We start from the raw sequence: 23,504 nt of genomic DNA, 5'->3' as shown, positions 1-23,504 counted from the left end.
CCTAGCCGTGTTTTGCTTATGGTTGGGAAGACTCGACCGTGAAAAGGTATATCCCAACCGAAACAAATATTTGCCAACCATTTTACTTTTACGGTTAGGTAGCGTCCTATTATCCAAGCCGTGATTACCATTAAATTTCCAAAATGAACTAAAAAGATCACAGTAAACCAAATAAAATTTTCGATTTCATTGAAATTAGAAACAATGCATTTTTTAATAGCGCAACACTGAAGAAAAATACATTGCATAGATCACCACACTTAAACACTTATTCATATACGTCGAAATCATAGGTTAAATTTTCCAAGATATGATAGCTATCATATTGCTCAAACTCTTTACCATCGATAACCTCGTATCTTGCACAAGCCATCCCCCATGAAAATAAGAAACAAATATAAGTCAGGGAGTTATTCAAAAATTGAGATTAGGATTTGTTGAAATACTTACTCTTATAGCACCCGTCGTAGTGGCATTGGCTTCCTCTATGAATTTCATTTCCTTTTTGAAAGCGTCACATCCTTTGAATATCTCTTTGAACCTCTCTTTAACGACTTCCAAATTGCATGAGTTACGATTTCCGTTTAACGCCACAAAAACTATGAATATACAGTTCCAAAAAGAGTTTGATGTTTGATCTATGTCAATTTTTAGATCTTCATCATGTTATCTGACCGTCACCCACACTCTGACAATAACAGAATCTTCAAAATAAGCGTAAGGGAGTTACCATGGTGTATTTTTTCTGAAAAAGATGGATAAGAAAGAGATGAGAATGAGTTTGAAAGTATGGATTGGGTGAGGAAGAGATAATATAGAAGGGTCTTCTTTTATAAAGTTGAATGACCCAACGACTTTTTTTTCTTTCTAAGATGGCCGTTGAAAGTCTCAACCATATTTGTTGAAGTCAAAATTTTGCAATAAGTGCAAAAATCTGGCAGACTCAACCAACTTACGGCTGGGCAACCATGTCGTGATACACCAAAACTGATGGAATTTATGATTGTACGTAGCCCTGGTATGTTCCAAATGCACTTTGTTTTATGAATTAAGAAAAACGGCTCCGTTTCCCAGCCACGTATCTGAGATACTGATGGTTACTTTCTAGTTTCAGAATTTCAGCTTGGCTTTCTAGCCGTGATTTCGTGTATCAACGTTTATGGCTAGAAACCAAGTCATTTGTTCCAACCAAATTCCAAAATATTTCCAATATATGTCCTTACGGATAGGTCAACACTGCACAGATCCTAGCCGTAAGTACAGATAAATTTCCAAATTTTTTTTTCCTTTATAGAATTGCGCAAACACTGAAAACACAATAGATCAAAATATATTGTTCATTGATAATCAGTCATTCAATATACATAGGATCAATATAATCACCACCTTTCAAAATGCACCATTAACATCAACCATCCTCATCGAAAGTCATTAGTACGGGGCATCCCTCGACAAATGTAATGTCGTACACAATTCAAAACTTTTCCCGAACCGATTACACCAACCTTTAGGTATTGCGCCATCATTATCGTCTCCCATCCTTAATGGAGGTAATGGGAAATCTTCTTTCAATTGGAGGCCGATAACATGGTTCATGTGCACAAACCCCATGATGACTCTCCTTGGTGATAATTCTTCGGTGAAAATACGTCTTGTTGGTGCGTATGTAACACTATGCCCATAGGAGATGAAATGAATAACGCAATGGAATGAGTTGGCGAGTAGATAGCCACATATTGGTATTCTCATCTAATATTCACTTGTCAATGTAGTGTTCCCCTTTAAACGTTGTTCAAATGCTTGGAACTTCTCATTTAATACCGCTTCCGTTTCTTCTTTTTCACATCTCATCATCGACCTGTAGAAATCAAGGAAACCACGTAGTTCAAGCAAATACTTTTCCCTTAAATAAGTAACTTGGTTTACACCCCAATCTTTTTCCGTATCAAAAGTTCCAAGTTGATCTGCGAACATATGGTAACCACAATTTCCGTCGCCCTCGCCCTAAACATCGTCAATGTACTTAACATACTCATGAATAAAATGTGGTAAAAAGTCCATGTAATTTTTATATATTATGTACGTAGGTCAGATATAATTACCTTCCTCATGTATAAGAAGGTGATTTCATCGGACATATTTCCATGTAAACCGTCTCTTTCTCACTACTAACAACTCTTTGTGAGGTGATTGTGATGGATCGACTATCGATGTTTTTTCTTTAACATCATTACCTCGGATTTTTGCTAATTTTTTAATACCAATTTTACTACCAACTCTTATTTGGACTCCACTACCATCTTTTATTGTTGAACCTTCTTGGGATGGAACAACTGTCTCTTTAATTTTGACTCCACAACCAAATTTTGTTGTTGAACCTTTTTAGGACGGAACAACCGCCTTCTTGGGGCCTTTTACCTTCACTTCACTACCTCAGTTTGGTCCTCCTTCTTCTATTTCATTTCGTTTGTGTTTGTTTGTAGCCGCACCTTTCCCCTTATCATCATCCTCCTTACACAACTCGTTCAAGTGCTCAAAACTCGAAGGATCTCTTTGACTTGAAGGCGCCAATTTTTGACCCTATTGAACCTTTCTCTTCGCTTCCACACTCTCTTGTTTCTTTGTAACTTTTTTCGAAGGCCTACTTTTTCCCATCCCCTTGGTTGGTTCAAGAATATCTTCTCTAGTGAAGGGCCGGTTGAATTTCCGCAACTCACACAACCAAAGTTGTCTTTGCGCTGGTACTAAAGAAGCGTACTTCTCAAAAAGGTTCCTTGGGAACCTCGTTGTTCCAAAACACGTCCCCGAAACCTTGATTGGGTAATGGACTAAACGATAGTTGTTTCCAAAATAGATCTATATTTTCAATGGGGATCATCTCTGAGGAATAATTGGCTATTATATGCTTACATGGGAGGACCAAAGCTGACATGTAGGGAGAATTACATCTTACTCCCTTGGGAAATTTCGACTTCTCCCAAGCTTTCACTTCCTTCATAGTCCTCTTAATTTCCCATTGGGAAAGATACAAACTAATTCCTCGGAGCCAAGGGCTATTCCAAATAATCAACGAGCTTCCTAGATCGGATATTTTCAAAATCCCCTTTAATTTTATCGAGATCACGCTTGAAATAATCGTTTATCGCATCAAAAAAAACAACAAATGCACCATCGCACACATTTAGCTTACTTTTGAGCTGATAGTGAGAAGACTCCGCGGTGCTTGTGGCTTGGTTGTCATAATGTCTATGATGGTTTATCTATGCATTAACGAACTTTTCTTTGTGGGTATCCAATAATTCATTCTTCAAATACACTATAACATCCGGGTAGGTAGCCCATTTTTCCAGTTAAAAAGGCTTCTTCCATGAGCGACCATATTACTTCTTCCCAATCCAATTGAAATTCTTCCTATTTGACCGTCGCTACTTTGTCATTGATCTCAAATTTATATTTCTCTTCTTGTTGTTTCCCCAACTGTAGTTTTTTAATCCTCTTCATCTCGATTTTCCTTGGTGGCCATATAACCCTCTTGCAATTACTTTGCACCTTGTTCCATACGTGGAACGTGCAAAGATGATGAACAAACGAGGGTAACCAAATACATCACAATATTTTAAATATCAACTTATAAGTCTTATACCAAGTGTGATTGTCTATGGACAAAGTCGAGCCAATACGACAACTATGGTATACACTTTGTGTGATTGTGTATGGATATGAAATCGAGACAATACAACAACAAAGTATTCACTTGATAATATGTACGGTATTAAACCGAAACACCATAGGATCATATCAAGTGATTAGGAATTAATGTAAAAAATAATTTACTTGAAATTATAACCAAATTATAATTGCGGAATAATAAAGTAAATAACACAATAAGATTTTGTTAACGAGAAAACCGCAAATGCTGAAAAACCCCGGGACCTAGTCCAGTTTTGAATACTCTCGGAATTAAGCCGCTATACAAAATATAATACCAACTTCGTATAGTTGAGACCAAGTAGACTATCCCTAGATACTTAGTTTCCTCAGTATCCACGCGCCTTCGACTTCTAGAGTCACACACGTTAATCACCACTCCTAGATCATGTTCCAAAAAACAAAGGAATGAATCTGTTTGGTAACCGGTCTATTCAATCTTTGGTGAAAGATATGTATGAGTTGTCAACAAAGGCCCTTCCGTTTAAACTAATAAACTCCTTTGTTTGGTAAGATCAACCCAATACTTGATTACCGAAATAACCAATTTCCGGATTCGCAATCAATCAATATAGAACTGAAAGAGTAACTATAAAGTGATGCCGATCTTACATAACTAGACAATCAAGTGTATCAAAGATAAACACGATTCTAGTTGGATCCCATCCGATCAAGATGTGTGCACAAAATTCACAAGATACGAAAACTAATAAGAAAATCTTATTTGTCTTCAAATCTTCTATTGCTTTCATAATAACCTGCACAATACAAACTTGAATCCTCTTGTGGTCAATCACACACAGAGAGGAGTCTGTTAACAATGGATTATCACAAGATGTATTTAGATCCGCAAATGGTTCCAAAGATCCCGTCAATACTTTGATCTAGTTTGAGTGGCCCTTATAAGAAGAGAAAGTTCTCAAAAATAATCAAACTAGGTGTAATCAAAGTTTCAACAACTATTAGTCAATCAAATAAATAATCAAAAACTAAAATAACAATGCAATTATCTAGTTTCCCACCAACAACACTCGTAGAGCTTCTTGATCCCACATAATTCTTTAAACGAGCGGTGGTAAGAGATTTCCACCAAAAACAACACGAATGAAATTTGTATGGCTCTTAGGATAGTTTTTAAGAAATTCAAACTCAAGTATTCATAGACCAAGGTGATAGACGCATTTATGTGTCTATTTTGTTCTCAATGTTCTGTATTGTTAGACTCGATTAAGTACTTACTGTGTTATTTTGTGTTCTTGTAGGAAATTTTAGAGAAATAAGCCCTTGCGGTGAAATGGTCTCAAAAAGCAGTGTTTTACACCCCGGAGAAATGTACCGTAGGCACCCCAGAAATGCACCGGAAGCGTCCCACAAATGTCCCGGAGGAACCCAGAAAAATTACTATTTCCACCCCAATTGATATTCGCACCCCAGCAATCTGGATAAGGGGCACCTTCTTCAACAATTTGAATTTGTGTTTTTGGCGGGAAATGAAGTTTTCAACTGGCAGAATTTTGATTGTCAAAATGAATGGGTTAGAGTGCGATTCAATCGTTGAAAATTGGCAGAAAGATGTGATTTGGCATAAGGAACAAAGTTTGGGTGGTGGTTTCGATCAAATTTGGCTGGAATACGTGTTTTGATTCTCGAGTTCAAAACAGGGCAAGCATGCACTGGAGGATGATAATCACGCGTCATGGAGAGTTATGGACGTGTTCTGATGATGTGGAATGGCTCGAGCATCACTTTGGGTCGTGAAGAATCGATTTGGAGCGTGGAGGGAGGAAGTTTACGCAAGAAATTCCAAGTTTGGTAAGAAAATATTCGGAAAATATTGTTATTCACTGCCCGCATAATGAAGAATTATATTGGAGTTATTGGCGAGATTTGGAGCTGTTGTTGGGTATAAATAGGCTCTTTGGGTCTACTAGAGAGGATGTCGAGAGTGGGGAGGAGAAGAGAGGAAGCTGCAGAGGAAGAATCACCAATTCTCTGCTGCTGCTGCTGTTCGTGATGAAGATGAAGAACACGAAGAACAGACTTGCAAGAACCGTCGTTTATTGACAGTCGTAGTTACAACGCGCGACAACGACACTTCAGCTTTTTATCGTTCCTTTTGTAACGGTTGAACAACGCGTTTGCAACAGTTATTTCTGTTGCGATTTTTCTGTTCAATTGTTTTACTCCCTTTAATCAACTTTTGAGCTTTATACATGTATTTTGAGATTATGATTAATATGAGGAGCTAAACCCCAACACTGGGGCGATGGAGGAAGCCTTATTTCACACTTGGGTAATTATATTTAATTCTTTTCATGACTTTTGCATTAATTTTAATTGAAATTATGATTTAAATTAATTAGTTGTGATTTGATTTGATGGGTCATGCTTAGCTTAGATGATTTGATGTCCCATGCTTAACATTTACACCTAATATTTTGAGAATCTATCTTGGCAATAAATTAGAGTCGATATATTTAATATATTTTTTGAGCTATTATTGATAAAAGAATTATTATTTGAACCTTAAGAAATGAATTTGGCGGAATCCTAGTCCCAGTACCTCTCTACCAATTTGTCAATATTTTTGTATATAATTTTTATAAATCTAAAAATCCTTCACCTTCACAAGTCTTAGAGTTCAACCATCCTTACCACTACTACTACAACCCCCATTAAATCATTAATCACAAGGTTGTTTGGACAACAAGGAAATTCCAAAACCGAAAACATTCTCAAGATATTATTCATTAAAGTACCTAATTTCGGTTTTTCTATTTCCAATAAATGTTTGCCTATATTTCCGAAATCTCTCTTACAAAATTTCTATTATTAGAATAGAACATTTACTAATAGTCCTTTTCTAGAGTATATGCTTTAATTGCTGGTAATTAAAATATATATAATTGAAAATCATAATTAAATGCTTTGCAATATTTCGGTTTGGCATCACCTTGAACATCAAGGAATATCTTTGAACAATTAATGATAAGAGTTATGTATATCTATTCTATTATATAAAGGGAACTCCCCTGAGCAACACTACTTGAAGCTGCAAAAAGTGTTTTCCGAATTTGCCCCTACACTACTATAATTTCTCTCGTAAAAAAAATATTTGAGGGCATATAAGTAATTTAGCTGTATTTACGTTTCCAGATAAGTTCGAAAAAAAACTCTTTGGATTCATTGATTATCACAAGATCCAGAAATCAAGCAACAGAAACAAATCCTTATGAAATATCCATTCAATAAATCACCATTGGTTGTAAACAATCAAACACCGATGCTTTAATCAAACGCCCATTACAATTCAAAAATAATAATCGAACACCCATTTCCAAAATTAAAACACCCATTTCCAAAATTAAAGATAATTGAATCAGGAAATGGGAATACAAGTTTAAAAAGAGGGAGAGATGAAAAATTAATTAGGTGTTAGTGGTTGTGACAGAGAAGGACGTGAATTTGGTAGAGGTCTTGCAGTAACAGTCTATCAATAACATACGAGAGTTTATGAAAAATGGAGATGAAATGGAGAAGAAGGCGGAGAGTGGGAACTGGGAAGTAAGGAAGGGCTACCGGGTTAGGGATTTGTTCTTTTTTGGTCTTTGCTTATACAATAAAACGAGATATCTCGAGGAAAATCTGGCGGTTCACAACGAGATACATGGCGTTGATTGTTAACACCTGTCTTCTGCACGTGCATTATATTTCAATCACGGTTAACACACGGGTTAACGGCCGGTTTCAGCACGCGTGTTGCGCGTGCCCAACGATCTTCTGTTCAAATAATGTCGACATCTAGAAGTTTCCCATCTCAGCAAACCCTAATTCAAAAATCACACAAAACATAAAGAGATATGTGAATATTGGAAATTTGGTTTTGCTCCTTGGGATCGGTTATACCATGACTCACAATTTAAGCTGTGACCGGCTATACCATGCTCGCCCAAAATAGGTTGTGACGGGTTACACCATTCTTCCCAAAGTATCTTGTGGTCGGTTACACCTTACTTCCAAAATTATCTTGTGATCGGTTACACTTTGCTTCCCAAAGTAGCTTGTGACCGATTACAACTGACTTCCCAATGTAGTTTGTGACCGGTTACACCTTACTTCAAAAAGTAGCTTGTAATCGATTACACATGCTACACATTATAGGCTATGACCATTTATACCTCAATTCTCAACATAAGTTAAGATAAATTTTACCTTGTCATCTTGTATTGGTCATCCAAAAGATATTCAATAAAGAACCGAACCAACACTACCATGATTTCCCTTTCGATTATGAAACAAGCTCATACATCTACTTCCTTAGACCAGTGTAATAATACATAATTTCTAGGATGAAATCATACATATATCGTACACATAATCAAGTAACTAAATACATATATTATGTTGATGTTATATTTACAAAGTTCAAAGATAAGCGTTATATGTAATTCCTTGATACCATGATCATAATGATATGACCAAGTCTAATCACTAGAATATTATATATATACAAATTCACATGTTATGTTTTCAATATAATACGACTTGAAAGATATGTTAGGAATGAAAAAAATATCAAGTTAATATACTAACCTCAAGTGGAAGGATGATGTCTTCGTTGCAGTCGTTACTTCTTCACATTCTCCAGGTCTTCAGAGTAATACTTGTATGTCTCAACATTCCTAGACTTTCTAGTCTAACTAAACGAAGTTGAGTCTAGTATATAATCAAGTGACTCTAGATGAGTTTTAATACTAAAATATGATAACCAATCTTGACATACCAACGCTTGGTGGGTTCAATCGAGTTGTGCTCTAACAGTCTCCCTTTGTCAATTTTAGTGATAAAAATCTACTCCCTCCGTACCTATTATATAGGCGGAGAAGTAGTATTCTCTTAGAATAAGAAAATGTTTAGTTTTCATAAATTTCCTTCTACTTTCCAAATTTATCCTTACCTTGTTCCAATACAAATATTATTTTATATATCTCTATCTCACATGTAAAACTAGATTGTATGATACCCATGCATCATTAATAGGGGTGTATGTGGAAAAAACAACTTTGGAAGTGAAGCTCCGCCTATCTAATGGTACTATAAAAATTTTAAACTCCGCCTATATAATAGGTACGGAGGGAGTATTACATATGGAGATAAACGAATTACAAAACAACTCATTCTTCATACGCTTGATTCCAAGTTTCAACAACACAATATCATGTATATATTCAAAAAAAAAATGACATCATTGCCATTTGAATAACAAAAGATTTACTCCCCCCTAAAGGAAACCTAGGTAAATATTCAATCCGAACATCTTTGTTATTCCCCTTTTGTAGTATGAAATACTATACAGCAAGATGATATTGTTAGAGCACTGCTCATTCGAACTCGCAAGCGTTTCTATCTCAAGCTTGTTTGTCAAGTTTAGGTGATCAAAACTATAAGTCTTGATTTCTAGTCTACTTATAGCTATGTCTCGAACTAGGATAGAATGTCTAGTTGACCTTTAGATTTCACTTCTTTCATCGATTGAAGACGAAGATCTAATGAGGAGAGCTTGGAGGAACTTCATCGACAAAAGGTATGTGGAGACTAAAACTTATCTATCACTCAGAAGTATATTCTATTCTATATCCTATTGAGACTAAGTCGTATAGCTATATAGACTTTATATTATACACATTTGATATTTCGAGCTGAGTTTAACTCGCTTATATCTTTCTCAAAATATGTGTTGGAAAGCTTTTTGCTTTAGATACATACATCATTATTCTTCACGAGTTTAGTTGGAAACTAAATAATGGGTCAAAAGATGATCATGTGAAAATTGCCTTGAAACATCTTACATGATTTGTGTGAGACAGTCATTTGATGTAGACTTAAAATGTTTCGTATTGATCATTCGATCACTTGAAAATTACTTATAAGCTAATAGTTTGTGTGAGACAGCTATTGTCGTCTTCTAAGGATGTTTCAATGATTGAAATGGGAGTTTAGAACAATTAACCATTGTCTGGATATAGCACAGTGTGCATACCAGTATGCAAACTGTTGTAGTATGATTCAGGTCCGCGAACCAAGTTTGCATACCAGTATGCAAACGGTTTTAACTTTCAAAGTCCTGGAACCAAGTATGCATACCATTATGCGAACGGTTTCACGTGAATTAGGTCCGGTACAACAGTATGCATACCCGTTTGCGAACTATCGAACAAGACCAATTTCCGGAACTTAAGTTTGCGTACCCATTTTCAAACTAAGTTGGTTTATGTTCTAAAATCGGTTAAGTATGATTTCATACTCATGAACAAATAAATAAATATATATATATATATATATTAAGGAATGCAATCTTTGCAAACCGTGTCTTAATGTTAGTAAATTGATTCTCTTTAATCAATTCGATTTTGTTTCAATTTTGTCTTCTTGTATACTTCTATGAGAATATAAACAATTGAACAAATCTACGAATAACACAATCAGATTGATTTGATTATCATTTGATCTAGAAGTGTTAGATGAATGTGGTTGATCGAAAATTGTTCATATAGCTAACTTCGGTAAACTATTGTTGAGCCAACTCAATATACACGTTTAGGTACGGTTACCCATATCTAAATGAAGGTATATTTCATTTGTATGTAACAAGCTAAGACCATCTAACGGTGGAGAGATATTTTTTTGATTTTAAGCAAACTTAGCTTGAATCTTAAATCAGGTTTTCATCTAACGGTGAATATTGATTGCTTTGTTTCAAAGCTATCAAACCCTAATTTGAAGATTATATAAGAGAGAAATCTAGCAACATGAAAACCTAATCCCCACACCTCCTGTGTAATATTAGTTGCGTACTAGAGTCGATTCTCTTTTAACCTAGGTTTTTCCTAAAACCATTATATGTTAACGACTTAAAGACTTCATTGGGATTCTGAAGCCAGACCCAACTATTTTATCTGTAGTTGCGTGTTCTTATCTTACTTGTTCTATCGTACTGAGTACTATCTTCTCTAAGATTGGCTCGAGATTTATCTCCGATAGGTAAGATATAAAAAGCAATCACAAAGCTCTTCATCTCATTCTTTGTGATTCCACAATAACTTGTTCTACTACCATATAGTTAAGTTATTGTGAGGTGATTGATATTTCTCGGCTGTTCTTCGGGGAATATATGACCAGATTATGAATTGGTTCATATTAACTTTGATTTATCAAAAGACGGAACAAAAACTTCGTAGGTATTTATGTGGGAGACATATTTATCTATCAGAATAGACTTTTCTGTGGGAGACAAATTTGTTTATCAAGTCTTCGACTTTGGGTCGTAGCAACTCTTAGTTGTGGGTGAGATCAACTAAGGGAATCTAGTGCGTGGAGTCCTGTTGGGATTCAGAGATAAACGTGACTGTAACTTAATCGGTGTGAGACTTGGTTAGGGATCAACTATATTCCAGTCCGATGTTAACTTGTAGTAGGCTAGTATCTGTAGCGGATTAATACAGTGTGGTGTTCAAATCTGGACTAGGTCCCGGGGTTTTTCTGCATTTGCAGTTTCCTCGTTAACAAAACTTCTGGTATCCGTGTTATTTCTTTTTCGCAAAAAAATATTTGTTTATATAATTGAAATATCACAGATTGTGCGTAGTTCAATCAATTGGTAAATCCGACCTTTGGTTGTTGATTGAAATTGATTGACACTTGAGCATTAGTTTTTGATCCCAGTTCAAGTTATTTTCATATCAATCGGGCTCACATATTTTTATCTGTTCGATGGAAGATTTTGTTTAGAAATTGAGATATAACTCTTAGATGTTTTCCCTTGATTGAGTCTGACTGTCTAGTTGATTCTCTTGGAATTATATTGGAGTTAGTTCATACAGATTTCCGAAAGAAATATTAGGTGTGGTTGTTGAAAATGCGGGGGTCTAACAACCACACCCAAAAATTCGTTTGGCAATCTGAGAGGACTTACTCCAATATACTTTCTAGAAAATCAACTAGACAGTCAGACTCAATCTAGAATAAAGTATATCAAAGAGTGTAATATCTCTAACTCTTAATTCAATCCGCAATCAACAAATAGAAATCTGCGAGCCCGATTGAATATAAGAGGAGTTAACATGAACGGTACCAAAGACCAATGTTCAAGGATCAATCAATCTCAATCAACAACCAAAGGTTGGATTTACTAATTGATCGATATAACGCACAACCTGTGATATTTCAATTATATAACAAAATATAATGTGGAAAAGAAATAACACAGACACCAGAATTTCGTCAACGAGGAAACCGCAAATGCAGAAAAACCCCGGGACCTAGTCCAGTTTGAACACCACAATGTACTAAGCCGCTACAGACACTAGCCCACTACCAATTAACTTCGGAGTGGACTGTAGTTGAACCCTAATCAATCTCACACTAATTCACGGTACAGCTGCGCTCCTTACGTCTCTGATCCCAGCAGGATACTACGCACTTGATTCCCTTAGCTGATCTCACCCACAACCAAAAGTTGCTACGACCCAAAGTCGAAGACTTGATAAACAAATCCGTCTCACACAGAAAAGTCTATATGATTGAATAAATCTGTCTCCCACAGAAATACCCAAGAGTTTTTGTTCCGTCTTTTGATAAATCAAGGTGAACAGGAACTAATTGATAAACCAGACTTATATTCCCAAAGAACAACCTAGTATTATCAATCACCTCACAATAATCTAAATTGTATGATGGCGAAACTAGATATTGTGGAATCACAAACGATGAGACAAAGATTATTTGTGACTACTTTTTTTTATCTTGCCTATCGAAGAATTAAATCTCAAGCCAATTTTACAGTTGTACTCGTACGATAGAAACAACAAGATCAGATCACACAACTACAAGAGAAGTAGTAACGGTCTGGCTTCACAATCCCAATGAAGTCTTCAAGTCGTTAACTTACAGGGTCTCGAGAAGAAACCTAAGGTTAAAAGAGAATCGACTCTAGCAATACAACTAGTATCACACAGGAGGTGTGGGGATTCGGTTTCCCAGTTGTTATAGTTCTCCTTCATATAGTTCTCAAATCAGGGTTTGCAATCCAAGTTACCTTGGTAACAAAGCATTCAATAATCACCGTTAGATGAAAAACCTGATTTAACCAAGATAATATCTTTGAACTGTTAGATCGAACTTAGCTTGTTACACAAAAATGAAATGTACCCTCATTTAGGTTTATGTAACCGTACCCAAACACGTACACTTATGTTGGCTCAACAATGGTCAACCGAAGTTAGCCATATGGTTACTCTCATGTTAACCTTATTCATCTTAACCATAACTAGTTCAAGTGACTCAAATGAAACTATTTAAAGAGTTGTTCAATTGTATAGAAGACACAATTGAAACCAAATCAGTTTGATTCACTCGAATCAATCATGAACATTATAGCCACAGTTTGCAAAGATTGCATTCCTTAAGATTTAAATGTTTAAGTTTATGAACAGAACGATTTGAAAAAATAACCAGCTTAAGTATGCATACGGGTATGCGTAATTAAACAACCGGATTTGAGTTTGTTAAGTTTCCAAAATCAGCATAAATTCTCGATTCGAAAACTTCCGCCAGTATGCGTACGGGTACGCATACTTAAGGTGACTAGTTTAGGAGTTTGTAATTCCCAAACTCAGCAGATATTTTCGGTTCGAAAACTTCCTCTAGTATGCGTACAAGTACGCATACTTAAGTGACTGGTTTAGGAGTTTGTAATTCCCGAAACTCAGCAGATATTTTCGGTTCGAAAACTTCCTCTAGTATGCGTACGGGTAGGCATACTTATGCTGTCTCCTTCACCAATTTTATATACACACATATGCATACACTTGGTTCCCGGTTTATGGATTTATACACTAATGTGCGAACACACTATATATGCTTATATCCAAAGATGGTTATATCATCAACTCTTAATTTCAATCATTGAATCTTTCTTAGAGGACGTTATATAGTTGTTGTTCACAAACTATTTTTCGTCAAAGCGATTTTCAAGTTATTAAAATTATCACAATGAAACATTCCAAGCAACACCAAATGATTGTATCATACAAACCATGTTGGACGTAACTCGACAATTTTCATATGATCTTATTCGGACTTTCGTCACGAATGTAAGATGAACATGGCTAAAGCAAAAGCTTGCCAACACATATTTCGAGAAATATATAAGCAAGATAAACTCAGCTCAAAATCTCAAATGTGTATAATATAAAACTATATCGTAACATGACTTATGTTTTAATATAGGAGATAGAGTAGAAATAGACTTTCCAAGTGATAGATGAGTTTAAGTCTCCACATACCTTTTGTTGATGAAGTTCCACAAGCTCCCCTTAGTATTTCTTCGTCTTCAAATGATGAACGCTGAGAGATATAAGCTCAACTACACTATCAACGTCCTAGTCTGAGACATCTATAAATAGGCTAGAAATCAAGACTTAGAGTTTTGATCACTAACATTGAAAAACATGCTTGAGATAGCAAGGCATGCGAGTTCGACCGAGCAATGCTCTAACAATCTCCCCCTTTGTCAATTTAAAACTATCAATATATATGGATTACAAAATAAATAAAAAATTGAAGCTTCATCCACATGCTTGATCTCCTTGGCATCTTCAACACGACTCGAAATCTTCGTCACTTCCAAGTACTCCAATGATTCCATAGGTTGTAAGTTTAACATCATCGTTATTGAGGATCCGTAGCTATAACAATAAGAAAACAAATGCTCTCAATCATTGTTATAAAATGTCATAGTATTATTACACAGCATCAAAGTTCAATTGTATCACAACTTTGACAACAATACTGTGGTGATATGTATCACTCCCCCTTAGTCAATACTTTATCTCAACATGAAAACCACTTCTCCTTACATAATGATCCGTAAACCATATGTATTTTTAGTATGAACTACACATTAATTCTCCCCCTTTTTGTCAATAAAATTGGCGAAGGTACGAAAATTAGTGGGATCCTAATGAAATTTCCACGAAGATGCTTCATGACCAAAAGATAACAACATACCAACAAATTTAGATGCAATCATAAAGCTGAAGCTAAATGCATTCATCAAGGAGTTTATAAAGATACAAGATATAACCCCTAAAATATTCCACAGCCGCACTCCCCACAAAGATATGGCGATTAAGCACAAGTTCAAAAAAACTCTCCCCCATAAAATGTCATTCCCCAAGGAAAAACAAAGGCGACCTTGCCTTTACAAGAAAAGAATGATTTCTTTTGGATAACTCAAATCACATGAAAACATGAATTTGCATCCAAAATATTCAATTGAATTAACCATAAGATAACCCGTGATTAATGTAATCGACAAAATACAACCAAAATAATCACAAGAAAACCCACGATTAATTTAATTGGAATATACAACCAAATTAACCACAAAGGTGATCAATTCAATTGGTCATGCTCGACATAAGAGAACTTACGGAGTAACAACTAAAATAACCAAAAGAGAATGATCAATTTAGTTGGTCATGCTCAAACATAAGGAACCTTACGGAGCAACATAGTATATGCACAAAGATGTGGATCGGAGGTCGACCAATACTGCGGAATATACAAGGATTCATTCTATCTTTCATCACTATTTGCATAATGGCATATAACCTACTTAATCCTTGTTAACAAAAGTTCTATCCTTTCTCTTATCAAACCAGTGACATAAAGGCTTTAACTTTTATTTGTCAAAAGTTCATTCTATATTTTATCAATACATTAATATCAACATAATAGAGATAACTTTTGAACAAGTATGGGACAATCATAGTTCACGGACGCAAACACACATATCCCATAACAATCTGCAATATATAAAACCATAAAGAGTAAAACTGCAAACATCATCTTCCAAAAAACTTAGAATTTAAATTAATAAATCTAAAAACATGAAGATGAAAACGTTTGGAACTAGTTATGTGTAATCACTATAATGGCTATTTCAAACCCTAGTTATTCTTCTAAACAAAAACAAGAATAAAAATTCTCATAAGAAGATTCACTAGACAAAAAATAAAGAAGAAAACTAAGAACAACTCTAAAACCCAGAGACTGATCACAAGCGATAATCAAAGTTTATGACAGAACGGGACTCTATATTTATTCTCGTCCGATTGGAATCTTCATGGACCACGGCATCATCAAGCTTGTGACAGACAACATCAGAAGTAACTTCAGAGAAGATATCCTCATTGAGAAGTTCCTTGACCCGTGACTTCATGAGAACAAGGTCAGAATTAACCTTTTTCAACTCGGTATGAAGTAGGTTAATATCCTTCACAGAGTCCTCAAGCTTCAGTTGAATTTTCCCGAGATCAGAGAGAAAACCATGAACCACTTCAGCAGAAACCATCTCAGCATTCTCTCGATCTTGGTGAGAGAAAGCATACTAACATGATGCACAGGATTCGACTTCGTCACTTTTAACAAGAGTTCTTTTCTTCTTCAACGCAAACTCCAAATGAACAGAATCATAAATTGAATCAGCTGGTAGCTTCCAAGAGTTTGAAGGAGACTCCATTCTCGAGAAAGACGCAAAAACCAAAAGTATGCGAACTCTTACGAAAGTTTTTGGTATTTAAGGTTTCACATAATTTAGGGTTTCCTAGTTTGGTTCGTGCCATGAAATTTAGGTACACGCACGGACACAACTTTACCCATATCAAAGAAAATACCAGGGGTGACAAAACAAACGACGAGCTTAGCCAAAATGCTAGGAGAGTAAATCTCACAGAACACAGCTCAAACAAATTTTATTCTCACAAGAGAAACATTTAGAGCTTAGCAATTTTGACATAAGAAAGCTCACAAGAATGGCAAAAACAAATACAAATACTTATGCAAAAATGTTTGTGAAAGATTGTCCAGCTAAGAACGATAAAAAATTAGCGTGGAAAATCAGAAGAAACATTTTTCTAATAAGTATACCTGAATACATCTCACTCTCCAAGGATTTTTCTTGAGAGTGAGGTTTCAACCTTGTGATTAATCAACACAAGTATGAGCCTTGGGATCATTAAATGAATGTTGTTTATGGTTAAACCTCTTTTTGATCTTTGAAGGTAAACCGTTATAATGCGAAAAGTTATCATAGAATCTACTATTATCAATATATGACACATAGTTTTCTTTCTTACCTGAAGGAATTTGACCAGAGGGAATTGAAAGCCTGTTGATGATCTCTTGATAACCTTCAATTATCGTTTTTAGGTTGTCTTCCAGAACTCCCTTTTTGCTTCCTTCTTCTGGAACCTTTTTCACATCAAGAACACGTTATCTCCCTTTTTAAAAGAAGATTCATGAGTTCCTCTTTGACGCAATGGTTTAGGAAGACTGTTTCTCTTTTGAACATTAGTGGAGTACCTTGAACTGACTTTCCTGTTGCAATACACAGGGTGAGTACTAAAACCAATTGGTTTAGACATACGAATGTCAGTTAAACCTTTAAGAATCAAATCTAAGGTGTGTTGAAGGTGAACAATAGAATTGTCATTCAACCTGTAATTTCTCTTTTGTTCAATATGTCCTTTTGAATCACAAAAAATACATACTTTCTGATCACGAGAGTGATTGGAGGGAACAATCTTAAGACCATTGTTGGGATACTTCTTCCTTCCATGTGATGTGGACATTCCTTGATTAGAGGAACTCACAAGCACATCTTTCTCAACAGGGAGGGATATTAGTTTTGCTTCCGAACTAGAAATTTTTCCAGTTATGTCAAAAGTAGTTGGTATATCGGACTCTTTGGAACATTCTTGAATAGAGAGTTTACTCAAAAGAAGTTCAGTTTCCAAATCATTCTCTATGAGTTTTTCCTCATGAGAGTTCTGTGAAGGACAGACAGAGGTGTTTTTCTCACAAAGGATTTTTAGAAGGGAGTCACGCTCATTTACCATACCAACAAGGAAATTGACTTTGTGTTTCAACCGATTGACGTCATTATACTGGATCCTAAAAAGTTTTAGAATCACTGCACTCTCTTTGGCTGTCTTCCTTTCAACTTCAGAGTCAGACTCGTTAGTAAGGTAGTCAGGGTAACACTTGTCAATGTAAGTCTGTTTCCTTGGAACACAAGGTTCTTCTATATTCAAGATTGACAAATCTTTCTCCTTAATAGACTTTATGGAAACAAAATTTTTATTTCTGGCGATACGTTTATCAGAGACAATATCGTCCATCCTCAGGTCGTTACAAACACAGACTTATAAGGTCTTTAACGTGTTTTCCTGCTCTGATACCAATTTTAAATGCGGGGGTCTAGCAACCACACCCAATAATTCGTTTGGCAATCTGAGAGGAGTTACTCCAATATAATTTATAGAAAATCAAATAGACAATCAGAATCAATATAGAATAAAGTATATCAAAGAGTGCAATATCTCTAACTCTTAATTCAATCCGCAATCATTTAAAAGAAATCTGCGATCCCGATTGAATATAAGAGGAGTTAACTTGAACGGTACCAAAGACCAATGTTCAAGGATCAGTCAATTTCAATCAACAACCAAAGGTTGGATTTCCTAATTGATCGATACAACGCACAACCTATGATGTTTCAATTATATAACAAAATATAATGCGGAAAATAAATAACACAGATACCGGAATTTTTTTAACGTGGAAACCGCAAATGCAGAAAAAACCTCGGGACCTAGTCCAGTTTGAACACACACTGTATTAAGCCGCTACAGATACTAACCTACTACCAATTAACTTCGGACTGGACTGTAGTTGAACCCTAATCAATCTCACACTGATTCATGGTATTGTTGCGCTCCTTATGTCTCTGATCCCAGCAGGATACTACGCAATTGATTCCCTTATCTTATCTCACCCACAACCAAGATTTTATACGACCCAAAGTCGAAGACTTTAAAAACAAATCTGTCTCACACAGAAGGTATATTTCATTTGTGTATAACAAGCTAACACGATCTAACGTTTTAAGCAAACTTAGCTTGAATCTTAAATCAGGTTTTCATCTAACGGTGAATATTGATTGCTTTGTTTCAAAGCTATCAAACCCTAATTTGAAGATTATATAAGAGAGAAATCTAGCAACATGAAAACCTAAACCCCACACCTCCTGTGTAATATTAGTTGCGTACTAGAGTCGATTCTCTTTTAACCTAGGTTTTTCCTAAAACCATTATATGTTAACGACTTAAAGAGTTCATTGGGATTCTGAAGTCAGACCCAACTATTTTCTCTGTAGTTGCGTGTTCTGATCTTACTTGTTCTATCGTACTGAGTACTATCTTCTCTAAGATTGGCTCGAGATTTATCTTCGATAGGTAAGATATAAAAAGTAATCACAAAGCTCTTCGTCTCACTCTTTGTGATTCTAGAATAACTTGTTCTGCTACCATATAGTTAAGTTATTGTGAGGTGATTGATATTTCTAGGCTGTTCTTCGGGAATATAAAACCGGATTATCAATTGGTTCCTGTTCACCATGATTTATAAAAACACGGAACAAAAACTTTGTAGGTATTTTTGTAGGAGACAGATTTATCTATCAGAATAAACTTTTCTGTGGGAAACAGATTTGTTTATCAAGTCTTCGAATTTGGGTCATATCAACTCTTAGTTATGGGTGAGATCATCTAAGGGATCAAGTGCGTAGAGTCCTACTGGGATTCAAAGACGTAAGGAATGCGACTGTACCTTAATCGGTGTGAGATTTGGTTAGGTCTCAACTACATTCCAGTCCGAAGTTAACTTGTAGTAGTCTAGTGTCTGTAGAGGCTTAATATAGTGTGGTGTTCAAATCTCGACTAGGTCCCGGGGTTTTTCTGTATTTGCGATTTCCTCGTTAACAAAATTTCTGGTGTATGTGTTATTTATTTTTCACGTTATATTTGAAATATCATAGGTTGTGCGTAGTTCAATCAATTGGTAAATCCAACCTTTGGTTATTGATTGAAATTGATTGATACTTGAACATTGGTTTTTGATACCGTTCAAGTTATTTCTCATATCAATCGGGATCACAGATTTCTATCTGTTCGATTGCAGATTGTGTTAACAAATTTAGACATAACTCTTGGATGTTTTTCCTTGATCGAGTCTGACTGTATAGTTGATTCTCTTAGAAATATATTGGAGTTAGTCCATACATATTTCCGAACGAAATATTGTGTATGGTTGTTAGACCCTCGCTTTTTCAGATATGTTTCTCCCCCTTAGTATATGCTTTACTCTTTCGTTAGATATAACATTAAGCACATATATCCTTTCCTAGTGATTAAAAATCACTTGTTTACTGCATATATTTCTCCCCCGTTTTTTCATAAAAATTACAAAGAAACGAAAAACAAAAGAGCAAACCGAAAGGATCCTACAAATCCCGAAGATTTGTAAAATCTATAAGAGTTAAGCAAGAAGGTTTCACATGCCATTTTAGATAACTAATACTAAAATCGATACTACAAAAGTAATCTAGCTTTAATGTATTATCAAGGAAACAATTTCCCGAAGTAATTTTCCCTTAGTCCGATAAATCAACTAAGATAACTTAATTATTAACCAAACCGATTGTGTATGTACAATCGCTTATTTCGATAAGACACATATAGAGAGCATAATTAACTCTATTTCTCTTATCAAGCTCTAATTATTCCATAAAATAACTTAGACCTCCCTTTTAGACAAGACAAACACTAGGTTTGTGTAGTAGGATAAAAACTGATTCTGGAAAAAAGTGTAAAAGTGGGTAGGTTGATGAGGAACGAGTCTAGACCCTAAAAAAATGTGCTACAAAAGAGTACTTTAGATTCAAAAGATCAATCTGTACAATTCTGGCCTAAACCAAGAAATGGCCGTTCCAGTCTTGCTTCGTCACAAAATGAAGAAGAATGGTTGATCTTAGGGAGGAAAGCAGAGAAGGTGTTGAGATTAGAGAGACGGGCTCTGTATGATGTGAATGTTTATGACTTATCTCACAAGATGATACTTGCTTGTAAAAAATGTAAGATATAAGTTCTGTGTGTTCTCTGGAAATTTTGTGTTAGTTGTTGTTTGAATATATTCAAAATCTATTTATATCAAGTCATAGTCCAACATCCCGATCTCTAGAAAGTGGAGGTAGTTAAGTAGTGAAGAGGTGGAAATCGTGTAAAAGTGATGAGAACCATATCCATATTGTGAAGGGAAGACTGGTCGGTTTTAAATCCACTACTCCTCTACTTTTGTCAGCTGTCCTCCTTTCCCGACACTTTCTCGTAATGGGTGTGTTGCACACTGCATGGTGTAAAACAATACCCCGATGAACATCCCATGATTGTGACATGTTTGATGTCTCGAGTATTTTTGGAAGAGAGTGTCTCTTAATCATGATTTGGATGACTAAGGCGCGCCTATAAGGCTAAAGCCTATTTTCACAACTAGGCCTTCCTGTATGGTAAAGTCCAAATGATATGGATCAAGTCGTATCATGACAAATGGTAGTTATTGAGTGGTCCCACCATCATGACATATGAGAAGTGGTCATGGATAGTGGAAGAATGAATACGTGACTATACCTCCAACTAACATGTATTGTGGGTCTTGTGTGTAAAACCTATATATAGGGAAATATTTCGACCAATCACGCGCAAGCTATGCAGCAGGTGGTAATTAGTGGCAAGTCAAATCATTAGTATGGGACTTGTCGTGAATATTACACAAAAAATAGCACAAGGTGCTTTAGGTTAATTAAATTAAATATTCGATACATATAGAGTATTGTTTATTAAGCAAGCAGCTCAAACGGTTTTCGATGCATGTAAAGCATCGTTTGTTATAATCGGCTTGAATTTGTCGCAGATTCCATAGCTTTAAAGGTGGCGTGACCACCCCTATTTTTCCGGCCATTAGTGGATGTGCATGTAAGCCACGCACTACGTGATTGGTCCATTAAGAAGAAGTACCTCTTGTAGCAATCATGTAACCTCATTGGTCTCCTAAATTTTAATCAAGGCCAGATAAATTGTCCGGCTAAGTTGGACGTCTCGGATTGAACTTGGACATTTAAGGGTCGTCGTTGACAGAATTGAGACGCTTCCTAGTCGTCCAACCAGCCTAGTTTGGTTGGTGATTCAAAGCCGCGCATGTAGGCTACGGGCATTCATATTGGATGAAATAGTAGGAGGGTGCTAGGTGAACACCATAGAGCTTGCTCGGTTATGCCAGGAGGGGGCCAAGCTTGTTAAATCAATCAGCCAAGTCGTGTGGTCGTTATCATTCTGCGACCGACTTGGACGGTCAAGATTTCATTCTTTATATAAAGAGGCAATTCAACTAGCCTACTTTGGCCAATGATTTGGAGCGGAGCAGGTAGACTAGGAGCGATGTGATTGGTCGAGGCAATAGGTGGGTGGACGGTAATCACAACAACACCCTATTTGCCGAGCATGTAAGAGTTTAGGTTAGTTAATTGATCCGGTCAAGTCGTGTGGTCATGATCAATTTACGACTGACTTGGGCGACCAAGATCTATTCCTTAAGAAATCAAACAGCTCGACCAGCCTACTTTGGCTAACAACTTTAAAGCGGAGCTTGTAGGCTAGACACAACGTGATTGACCGATAGGAAAGCGGGGCGCTTGGAGGCCAATATGGAGCAAGGCCGGTCGTCCATAGGGGGTGTGAGCTATGGCAAACAGGACGTCTAAGTGGCGCGGTCGCGCTCCATCCGTGACTAACCTAATCAGTAACAGTTCCCCTTTTGTTTATTTTTTCCAACTTCTGCTAAAATCTTACTCCTACTAGCTCTATGATTGGACAATTCCTATCTTGCCTAGGTTTAGTCTCGACCAATAAGGATCAAGATATCGTGCTTGCTCCATTTTAGGGCAAAAAATATAATTTTATGAATTGACACAAGATTAATCAATTTAGTTGAATTTTGTACGTTAAAACAAAATTACTAATTTTAATCTTGCAAGTAGCGCAACTCTGGTCTTATTGGCAGAACTTGCGCGCTTCTGATCGGGTACCTTCATGCATATCTTAATTCAGACACTTCGGGGGATTCATGCTACTCAGCTAAGATGGAATAGTAATCGTCATGTCATGTCATGTCATCATTAAGAGTTCAACTGGGAACACAACATAAAATAGATATGCAACAGATTCTGCATTTGTGAATAATGCACCTAGGAGCTTAATTTTAGTATAATAAAATTTATAGAGTATCTGGGATTATTGCAACATGCACCAGTATTATTCCAATAAATTTCATAAATGTAGATACTGAATCACGTAGTAAATACAAATCGCGTAGGCATACATATATTTTCTGAATTCGGTCGGGCAAAGTTCATAAATATAGCTACACATATGTAAGAGAAGCGGCATAGGCATTCATTGGCTTTTAATGTCTCTACTTCCTTGCAGAATGAAGACACGTGAATATGAATTCTACAGTTTTAGCTCTGAACTAAAAACCACCATCAACATTAAGTCCCCTGCTTAGAACGTACCAGTGGCATTGTTGCGGGGTAAGCACCAGATGGTGACGAACGAAAATAAAATTAATAAGACGAAGTAGATAGAAGTTACCAGGAGAGTCAGTGGTTGGTTCGAACTTCAAATTGGGTTGTTGAAGATACATAGATACAGACAACTCGTACGTCAATAAGCCAAGGGCAACGGAGGGAGTACGACCGGGTCTTCCACTCGAGCAAATGGCACTGGGTTCCCATGGGTGTAAAGAAAGGAGAATTCCTTTTCTTCTTAGACTTGGTATGT

The sequence above is a fragment of the Papaver somniferum genome, chromosome 8 (assembly GCF_003573695.1).
Source record: "Papaver somniferum cultivar HN1 chromosome 8, ASM357369v1, whole genome shotgun sequence".
Lineage (NCBI taxonomy): Eukaryota > Viridiplantae > Streptophyta > Magnoliopsida > Ranunculales > Papaveraceae > Papaver > Papaver somniferum.
The sequence above is the reverse complement of the archived record's forward strand: the minus strand, read 5'-3'. Positions refer to the sequence as shown.